At 29.4% G+C, this 10,974-nt stretch overlaps 1 long non-coding RNA gene across 1 annotated transcript in view; it reads left to right on the forward strand.

Moving 5' to 3' along the window:
* Window positions 1-4,986: 4,986 nt before the first annotated feature.
* Window positions 4,987-10,974, forward strand: part of LOC111473542 — a 25,237-nt gene continuing 19,249 nt past the window's right edge. Inside the window, exons 1-2 of the long non-coding RNA XR_002715722.1 lie at window positions 4,987-5,016; window positions 7,243-7,247. This is a non-coding gene — a long non-coding RNA (uncharacterized LOC111473542). The remainder of the gene's footprint in view (window positions 5,017-7,242; window positions 7,248-10,974) is intronic.

A 10,974-nucleotide genomic window follows, 5' to 3' on the forward strand; every position in this document is an offset into this window, starting at 1 on the left:
GAAAAAAAAGAAACTAGAGGGTTGTGTCAAGAAATATATTATGATGGGATTTAGAAAGACAAAATGCATGTCGTATGTTCATAAGCATATTTTAGGTTAGAATAGTTATGCATTTCATTGTTTTAAATTATTTTGTATTTGTTTTTATTCTCTCTAAATTTTAGTATTTTGTATTTAAACACGTAAGACCATAACTGTGTTTTTCAGAAAAGAAAATGTTTTTAATGTTTTCGATATTTATACTATAGATGACGTTTTCTTTTAAGAGTTATATTTCCGCATGAGAGATGAGTTTGAGACATTAGTAGAGACTCTGAGTATATAGAACTTTAGGGTCGTTACAACTAATACATCACTTTTTATATTGTATAATTATAGACTTTTAAAAATGAATACGAAAACAATTATCGATAGAAACAAAATTAAATACGATACATTTATAATTTTTAGTCTATTGATAAGATAAAAAGATGATAAACATATCAATTACATTTACTAGTGATATACGAGGATAAAAAAAAATTAGACACCGTAGATTTATCATTTTAAGAGGTTTGATGATAGATGAGTGGTTTTCTTCATTTTGTTGTCACCTAGCATCAAATAAATAGTCTTTTATGTTCATTTATTAATATATGATTAAAATTCGATAATTTAACAACAACTATTTGATTATTATTTTTTTTTAAATTGCATAATTTAAAATTATTTTAATAGACAACATTTATTTAGCATGCATTTTCTAAGCATTCAATGTAATATACAAAAATTACATGACACTTATCAATGGGAGGATTACTAAAGCACAAATGGGAGGATTAACCCGCTCCTACATAATTGAGTATCTAAACTTGTCAATGGGAGGATTACTAAAGCACAAATGGTGACTCAAAAAAAAAAAAAATAACATGACACTTTTAGATTTAAAATTATATTCAAATATTTTTAACAAGATTCCAGCAAATATTTTTAACAAGATTCTAATTAGATGGAAATTTTTCTAAAATAAAATAGATGGAAATGATTAGATATATTTCTTACAAGAGCCTAATTAGTTTTCAAAAATCATTGGTTACCAATAAATTAGGAAAATTTATCCAACAAAATATCATTATAGATGATAAATTGTTTAAAAATGGAAATATATTTACAAAAAGCTATTACTACATTTCTAAATTAGTTGATAAGAGAGTTTATATAAAGTTGTGATTTCATAGTTAGAATACTTGTGTGAAGACAAAATAGGCTTGCTTAAAAATGTCAATATGGTTTATGCCTTCTTGTTGATTTCTCTAGTTGCTATTTTGTCCAATCTCAATGGTCTCGAGGCAAAGTGGGATGAGCGTGACAATGTGCTTTCTTTGGGTCTCAAAAGACGTGTACCAACCGGACAAAATCTAGCAACATCTCCTGAAAGCCCTCCCTCAAGTTTAGGCACTAAAAGGCGTGTCCCAACTGGACCAAATCTAGCAACATCTCCCGAAACGCCACCATTGGGTCTAGGCACTAAGAGGCGTGTACCAACTGGCCCAAATCCAGCAAGGTCTCCTGAAAGCCCTCCTTCAAGTTTAGGCACCAAAAGGCGTGTCCCAACTGGACAAAGTCCAGCAACATCTCCCGAAATGCCTCCATTGGGTCTAGTCACAAAGAGGCGTGTCCCAACTGGCCCAAATCCAGCAACATCTCCTGAAAGCCCTCCCTCAAGTTTAGGCACCAAAAGGCGTGTCCCAACTGGACCAAATCCAACAACATCTCCCGAAACTCCACCATTAGGTCTAGGCACTAAGAGGCGTGTACCAACTGGCCCAAATCTAGCAACATCTCCTGAAAGCCCTCCCTTAAGTTTAGGCACCAAAAGGCGTGTCCCAACTGGACCAAATCCAGCAACATCTCCCAGAACGCCTCCATTGGGTCTAGGCACTAAGTGGCGTGTACCCACTGGCCCAAATCCAGCAACATCTCCTGAAAGCTCTCCCTCAAGTTTAGGAACCAAAAGGCATATCCCAATTGGATCAAATCCAGCAACATCTCCTGAAACGACTCCATTGGGTCTAGGCATGAAGAGCCATGTCCCAACTGGCCCAAATTCAGCAACATCACCGGAAAGCCCTCCCTCAAGTTTAGACACCAAAAGGCGTTTCCCAACTGGACCAAATCCAGCAACATTTCCCGAAATGCCACCATTGGGTCTAAGCACTAAGAGATCTGTACCAACTGGCCCAAATCCAGCAACATCTCCTGAAAGCCCTACCTCAAGTTTAGGCACCAAAAGGCGTGTCCCAACTGGACCAAATCCAGCAACATCTCCCGAAACGCCTCCATTGGGTCTAGGCACGAAGAGGCGTGTCCCAACTAGCCCAAATCCAGCAACATCTCCTGAAAGCCCTCCTTTAAATTTATTATGAAGCCTCGTGATAGTAGCAAGTTTAGTTAGGGTCTATAAAGATGTATTACACTAAGGTCTCTACTGTTCTATGTTCTATCTCATGAGATGATCCACCTTCATGACAAGAGACTCTAATAATAGGTGTGAAAACAATAATTTAGTCTTAGGATCTTTTTAATCTAAAACTTTTATAATAAGATTTCTTTACCTTTTATTCAAAAGCTACCTTACCCAACAAGATATAATTTTAATTTCTACATCATTGATTAACATTATATAATTTAACACTCATTGACATAAATTGTAATACCCGAACTCCAATGAAAAACTGAAAACCTATATTTTCGCTTTAAATTGAAGATCCAAGATTTTATTGACGATCTTAGAGACTGATGTTTGAGAAGAGGTAGAAGAGAAAAATGCTCAGAAATATCTAAGGAACTAAAGAAAAATTAAAAAAATAGTCAAAGTTAACCCTTGCTGAGATCTCTTCAAAAATTGTTCACAGAACCTATAGCCTAATAAATAAATAAATAATAAAAAAAATTAAAAAAAAAGAAAAAGAAAAAACCATCCTTCTCTTTCCACCAATTTCTCACGTTTCCTTCCCCAAATAACTTTCTTCAAAACTTAGCTCAATGGTAGAATGACCAGTCTGTCTGCATAGAAAAAAAAAAAAAAAACTTAATTGCCACCTCTCTCCTTTTATGTCTCACCATTCCTTTCCTAAAATCTAAAATAACAATGCAGTTTCTCTCAAAACAAACATATATAAAAAATAATAATAATAATAATAATAAAAAACTAAAGCACATTTAAGGGTATAGACCAAAATAAATAGAAAAACAAAAATGTTTTGATTTAGTTTCCCTTGATGTCATATTTGAAGAGGTAGAAGTCTTCCTTTTTTTATTAAACCGATATTAATTTGGTTATAGTTAATTAGTTTATTTTATTGAAGGATATTAATTTGGTTACAATTAATTTGTTTTGAATGAGTGATTAAACTATAAGAATTTTCTATGAGTTTTAGGAAATGTGGTATCCATTTTTAGAGAGGAAGTAAGAATTCATTACAAAAATTGGCTAAAACTAACGGTAAACTGAGATAAAAAATAGAGGTGTACATGGTCTTGGTTTGGTTGGGAGATTTTTTTGACCAACCCAAAAGTTCGGGTTGGTTGGATTGATATAACCCAACCCAACCCAAAAAATTTCAAACCCAACCCAACCCAACCCGAAAACTTTCGCGTTGGGTTGTGCGGTTGTCAACTCTAAAAAAAATTAAAAAAATTTATTTATCCACATTTCATAATTATTAAATAGAATTTTAGATAAAAAATATTAAAAGTTCAACCAACACAAATCAATTTATAATCATTAAAACAAAGTTATCAACAATAACAAGAGAAAATTGTAACATCTTAACATAATTCAACATTACTATAGAACTAAATACAACTAAACAGGGATCTTCTTGAGAATTGATTACTCTGAGAGTAAAGAAAATATAAGGATACGATAGATCATCAAAATAAAAAACAATAAAAATGAATAGTTAAAGAAACTATACCTATAAAAAATAAAAAATATTGTAAAAATATTTTGCTTACATTGAAAAAAATTTACTTAAGTTCGAGGGTCTAAATTATTTTTTTAAAAAAATTGAGATATAATAACGTTGCAACCTAGAGATAATAAATACATCCGAATTTATAATTACTAAGTTTTATAACAAATTTATTGAAACTAATTTTTTATCCAACAATTTTGTGTCAACAGTGTTAGGTGTTAAAGAACTCCTAAAACAATCAACAATTATCTTACCAATAGTAAAAGTTGATCCATAATAAAAATGATTAGTTTAAAGAAACTATACCTATCAAAAATAAAAAATATTGTAAAATATTTTGCTTACATTGAAAAAAATTTACTTAAGTTCGACGGCCTAAATTATTTTTTTAAAAAAATTGTGATATAATAATGTTGCAACCTAGAGATAGTAAATACATCTGAACTTATAATTACTATCAAAGTTTTATAACAAATTTATTGAAACTAATTTTTTATCCAACAATTTTGTGTCAACAGTCTTAGGTGTTAAAGAACTCTTAAAACAATGAAAATTCTCTTACCAGTAGTAAAAGTTGATCTAGAAGCTACAGGAAACAAGACAGATAAAAATATTTTGAAGAACTTTTGACAAAATTATGTATTTAAATTCATTTACTTTCCATCAAGTCCAATGAAAAAAATAATAGATGGAAAGTAAAATGAATTTTAAAGTAGTTTTCCAAACCACGCAAATATAGAATTTTCGAGTTCTAAAAAAATTCATTTAAGAATACTTAGAAAGCAATATGCTTTAAAATTAAGCATTGAACGATAGAATGATAGTGTTAAGATTACTCTAAAAGTAAAGATTATAATAGATTGATAGAACGATAGCGTTCGAATACGTTCCTGTAAGGATATGACTAAAGTACGTTCATGTAACAATATGATTATGATAGATATACGAATATTAAGGCTATTGATAAGTTAGGGAACGATATGACAACAAAATGTTTAAGATATGATATGATTATGATATGACATGTGAATGACGGATATATATATGTATATATATTGTGATATGATATGAAAATAATATGAAATATGTTATGGTACGAGATATGTGATAATTGACATGTTTATGATATGATATATTGTGATGCGATTTGTTATGGTATGATATGTACATGATGAAAATTATTCTGTCGGGAAGCATGGAATATTATGATATGATATATTTATGTAATTTGAATGATATGATGGTATTATCATGCAAAACGATGAACTAGCATGAAATAGAACTCCGACGTATGCATAAAAGATATGTGAAATGATATAAAAAATGATATGATATGTACAGAATGCTAGCGGGGTTGCGTATTAAATGATAATGAAAATAGAAAAATATTGGGACCTCATGCATTATTGAGTGTTCATGCATTGGGGGATACCCCTTATCCGTCACGATAGTACATACGTGTACGTTACGAGGCACAAAAATAATCATTATGGTTATCATAATGCTACGATGACCAAGCAGAAAAACATTCATTATGTTTATCATAATGCTATGACTTTCAGGTAGGAAAACAAACATTATATTTAACCTAATTCTGCTGGGATGAGTTCTAACAGTGTCAAGTTTAAGTAGCTCCCAGAGTATTCTCACACATATGGGTTGTGGGTAGAGTATATGATACACGTCCAAGTTACTCGTTAGGATAGTACCGAAGGAAAATAAACTGAAAAAGACAGATCTTGTCATTACATTCGCATGCTCTTGCATTTAAAGCCCCAATAGTGAGATCACTTATTGAGTATTTATTTAAATACTTAGCCACTTCTGTTTCAAGTTAAGGCAAGACATTTGTGTATGGCTGACGACGGCATCGGAACTTGAGACCATGGAACATGCCTGGTCACTACTTCATCTCCTATTCGAGTTTGCAATCGGCTCAACAGATCTCATTTCATTCTCATATCACTGCAAGCTGGGAAGAGGGATGGTACTTTTTTCAGGCACATTTTTTGGAGCAGATGTTACCCAAGCATGCCTGAAGTTATTCAAGAGTCAGAAGATGTTTCACTCAACTTTCTTATGCCTTATTCCCGGAATTGAGAATTAGAGGCTTATATAATTCTATAAGATTTGAGAATAAATCCCTGCTAACTGACTGAGAGGTAGTCGTACTTATTTTCTTAGACTTAGGCTAGAATAGAATGTCTTTAATTTAAACGTTTATTTATTTTGTTTAGTCTTTTGTTGTGTCGTCTTTTAAAGGTGTTTTCAAACCACGTAAGTCAATGACTGTGTTTTAAGATGAAGATGATGTTTTATGAAAGTTTAAATGAAGTATTTCTGCATTCCATAATCATGATATGTATAATAATGACGATTTTAAATTAAGTAGAAAATTAGTTACAATTTTAATAGAGAACATCTATTTAGCATGCATTTTGTAAGCATTCAATGTGATATACTAGAATTTTAACTTCATATTTTCCATAAAAATTAATTAACCATCTCCCACAATATTGGGTATCCAAATGGGAGGATTTTTATCTAAATTTGTCCAACTTGATATGGGCGTTTTCATAAAGCACAAATGGTGACCCAAAAAATAAAGTAAAACAAAAAATTTAAAGCATTTGTACTTACATACATATGTATATGTTTAAATTATATCAAAATAGAGTCTATACATAAATTTTAGATAAAAATAGAAGGTACATTTTAAAAGATTATATTTTTGAAATGTTGTTTTAGAAATACACGGTAATATTTGTAACCATCTTAAAAAAACAATCAATAATAATATTTTTGATATATATATATATATGTTGTCATATGATATGAAAATTATATGAAATATGTTATGGGACGAGATATGTGATAAATTGACATGTTTATGATATGATATATTGTGATGCTATATGTTATGGTATGAGATGTATATGAGGAGATGTTACGTTAAAAACATGGAATGCTATGTTATGTCTCTTAAATTGTATGTACACAACATGATATGAATGACATGAAATCACGATAAATGACATGAATCTAACTCGTTAGAGTTATGTGTGATATGAGAACTGAAAAACGAGAAATGATATGATATGAATGATAAACGATATGTGAAATGATATAAAAAATGACATGAAATATACGTAACGTTAGCGGGGTTGTATTAAATGATAATGAAAATGGAAACATATTGGGACCTCATGCATTATGTTTGCTCATACATTGGGGGATACCCCTATTCCATTACGAGGGTACGGACACGTACACCATTAGGCAGGTGAAGTATCATTATGTTTTACATAATGCTGTTGTGATGGTTACTAAGTGTAATGGGTGTCCGGCATAAGAAAAGTTATCAGAGCAGGCTCGCCCGATAAGAAAGGGGTCAAACGGTGTGTGAACTGTCTAATGAGCCCATACTCGCACGTACGGGTTGTGTGTAGAGTATATGGTACACATCCAAGCTATCCATTAAGATAGTGTCGTAGGAAAAGAGACTGATATGATAGTTCCGTCATTGCATTCACATGTTGTTGCATTTAACCCCCGACGGTGGGGTCACTTGCTGAGTATTTTTTAAAATACTCAAGGCACGTGCTACCTCTATTTCAGGTTAAGGAAAGACATTCTTGTAAGGCTGACGACGACATCGCAACTCGATGCATAGGGTAGTCGTATTTATTTTATTAGACTTACACTAGAATATGATGTTTTTAATTAAACATTTATTTATTTTATTTAATCTTTTGTTGTGTCGTTTTTAAAGGTGTTTTCAAAACATGTAAGTCCATGGCTGTGTTTTAAGATGAATGCAACGTTTTATGATAGTTTAAATGAAGTATTTTCGCATTCATATTTATGATATGTATAGAGTAGCAACCTTAATTAAGTAGAAAATTTCGGGTCATTACATATTGTCGTTGAAGAAAGATTTAAGATGAAAATTGATCGATGAAAATTCTTGCAAGGAAGGTAGAAACGTTATGCAATAGACACATTCCTCTTGTCATGATTTTGTAAAGGAATCAACTGGTTGAGAAGCCACGTGTAAATGAGGAGAGGATGAGGCTATTTTGAGAACTTCTTAGGGTGAGAGATTGAAAGAAAAGAGAAGGGTAATATTCTACCATTTAATGTGGAAATGAGAAGAGGATGAGGCTATTTTGAGAACTTTTTAGGGTGAGAGATTGAAAGAAAAGAGAAGGGTAATATTCTACCATTTAATATATATATATACACACGTGTGGGTATATATATATATATCTATATACATATATATGTATATATATAAATATCTATATACATACATATGTATAGTATGTATAGATATATATATATGTAGATACATAGATAATACATATCTATGTAAATATATGTAGATACATACATAATACATATCTATGTAGATATATGTATATATATCGATACTATATAGATGTATGTACATACATGTTTGAGGTTTGTTTTAACTGAGGAATGTCCCCCTAAATCCCGGCTCAAATGCAAACCGAACAGTTTGAGATGTATATGACAAAAAAGATAAGGGGAAAGATAAGATTTTTACTGACCGTAAACGCAAGGTTCAAAATGCAGATAATGAAAAATATTTCCATTGCAATGAAAATGGGCATAGTAAAAGTGATGAAAAGGCACAACAAAATAAATATGATTTAGTAGTTGTAGAAATATGTTTAGTAGAGTATGATCACTCAACCTGGATACTGGATTCACGGGCCACTAATCATATTTGTTCTTTTTTTAGGAAACTAGTTCCTCGAGATGTTTGTGGAGGCGAGATAACACTCAGTGTTGGAAATAGGGGCCACTAATCATATTTGTTCGCATTTACACTGTTTTGTTACATTTTGTTCCCAATTATCTTGGACAAATTTTAATTAATTTTTGAATTATATTGGGAATAAAAGAAAGAATTTCATATCTCCCATTTTTTCTTTATGTGTTTCCTATTTTTTTCTTCTATTATTTAGTCAGTTTGCCAATTTTAATCGATTCTTATTTTTTTTACTGTTTTAATGTATCCATATTTTCTATAACAGTATAATGATAACAAAAATCAAACTATATTTACGGTTCAGTTTTTTCTTTGTAAGAGAATGACATCTCTTTTATGAAATTTACCATTTTTGTTTATTTATTTTTTAGCAAAATTGTCTATCAATTGGAGTAGGTATTGAGGAGAGATATTTGGGAAAAGGATGCCAATCTCTTTTATGAAATTTACCATTTTTTGTTTATTTATTTTTTTTAGCAAAATTGTCTTATCAATTGGAGTAGGTATTGAGTAGAGATATTTGGGAAAAGGAGTTGCTCATATGTGTGGAATGATGAAATTAGTTACAATTTTATTATTATTATTGATTGTTTTTTTTTAAGGTAGTTACAAATATTACCCTTGATTTGCTCATATGTGTGGAAGGATGAAATTAGTTACAATTTTATTATTATTATTGATTGTTTTTTTTAAGGTAGTTATAAATATTACCCTTGATTTTAAAACAACATTTCAAAAATATAATATTTTAAAATTTTAAATAAAAATTGAGATTTACCTCTTATTTTTATTTAAAATTTATGTATTAACTCTAATTTGATATAATTTAAACATATACATGGATAAGTAATATTAAATATTTTGTTTTATTTTATTTTCTTTTATTTTAATTTTATTTTCGAAAATCACAGCAATTATAGCTTAGATCTTCAAACTTCATTGCAATGTATATTATGTGATCAAATTATTAGATGTTAGCCAAATAATCTATTAAGATTGACCAGAATACCAATCAAATAAAAAAAATGAAATATAGAGATAAGAAATAGAGAAAAAAAAGAAATACATAGATAAAGAAACAAGATTTAGAAACATTAACCAAATAGGCTAGAGAAAGATTTAGAAAATCAAATTGATTAACAAAAATAGCCCAATAAAAATTATGGGAATAGAATTTATAAAACAAAAAATCTTTTATTTTAATTATTTTTTTAGAAAATTTTATTTTTTTAGGAAATTTTATTTTAATTTTGTTTTTAAAGAAATCCTAGCCATTATAGCTGAAGTCTATTTGTTAGGTCTAGATAATTGCTAGGTCTATATATTAGGAAGATAAACAAAAAAATCAATTGACCAATAAAAATATGGTAAGATTTAGAAAATTATTAACAAAAATAGACCAATAAAAATAGTGGAATATAATTAAATATTTTATTTTATTTTATTTTAATTCTAGTTTTAGGAAATTTTTTTAATTCTATTTGTAGGAAATATTTATTTTAATTTTATTTTAGGGTATAAACCAATTGTAATCTTTCCTCATGTATCTTCTATAATTTCTTGCACCTATGTATCTTCTCTAACAAAAATAGGTCAAATAGAATCCATTAACAAAAATAAGCCAATAAAAGTATGGGAATAGAATTACAAATTTTCTCTTCTTTTACTTTAATTTTGTTCTTAGTAAATCACACCAATGATGGAAATTTTGTTGCAAAAGTTAGAATTTATCAAATCCTAGAGTACATATAAACCGATTTTGAAAATAGAATTGATTAACAATATGCCCAAAATGAATATGGGAATAGAATTAAATTGATTAGAAAATAAAAAAAAAGATTTGGATGTAAGAAGAATTGATTAACAAATATAGACAAAAAAAATAAAATAAAAATAAAAAAAAAATCTGGGAACAAAAGAAAGAGTAAACACATAAAAATACCTGCAAAGAAAAAAAAAATAAAGAAAGATTAGTGATTTAAAAACTAAAACTTCAATACAACTAAAAATAAATAGAAAGAGAAAGAAAAAAAAAATGTAACAAAATTAATCCCATAATAGAGTTAAATGATAAAACAAAATAAAATTACAAACGACAAGAAAGTACCATTAAGTTAAAACAATTCTATCTAATTTTTTTTATCAGTAACTTCATTGATTAGTAATGATAGAAAATAAAATTTTTAATAAAAATAGAATGATATATATATATATATA

The sequence above is a fragment of the Cucurbita maxima genome, unplaced genomic scaffold (genome assembly GCF_002738345.1).
Source record: "Cucurbita maxima cultivar Rimu unplaced genomic scaffold, Cmax_1.0 Cma_Scf00130, whole genome shotgun sequence".
Taxonomy (NCBI): Eukaryota; Viridiplantae; Streptophyta; class Magnoliopsida; order Cucurbitales; family Cucurbitaceae; genus Cucurbita; species Cucurbita maxima.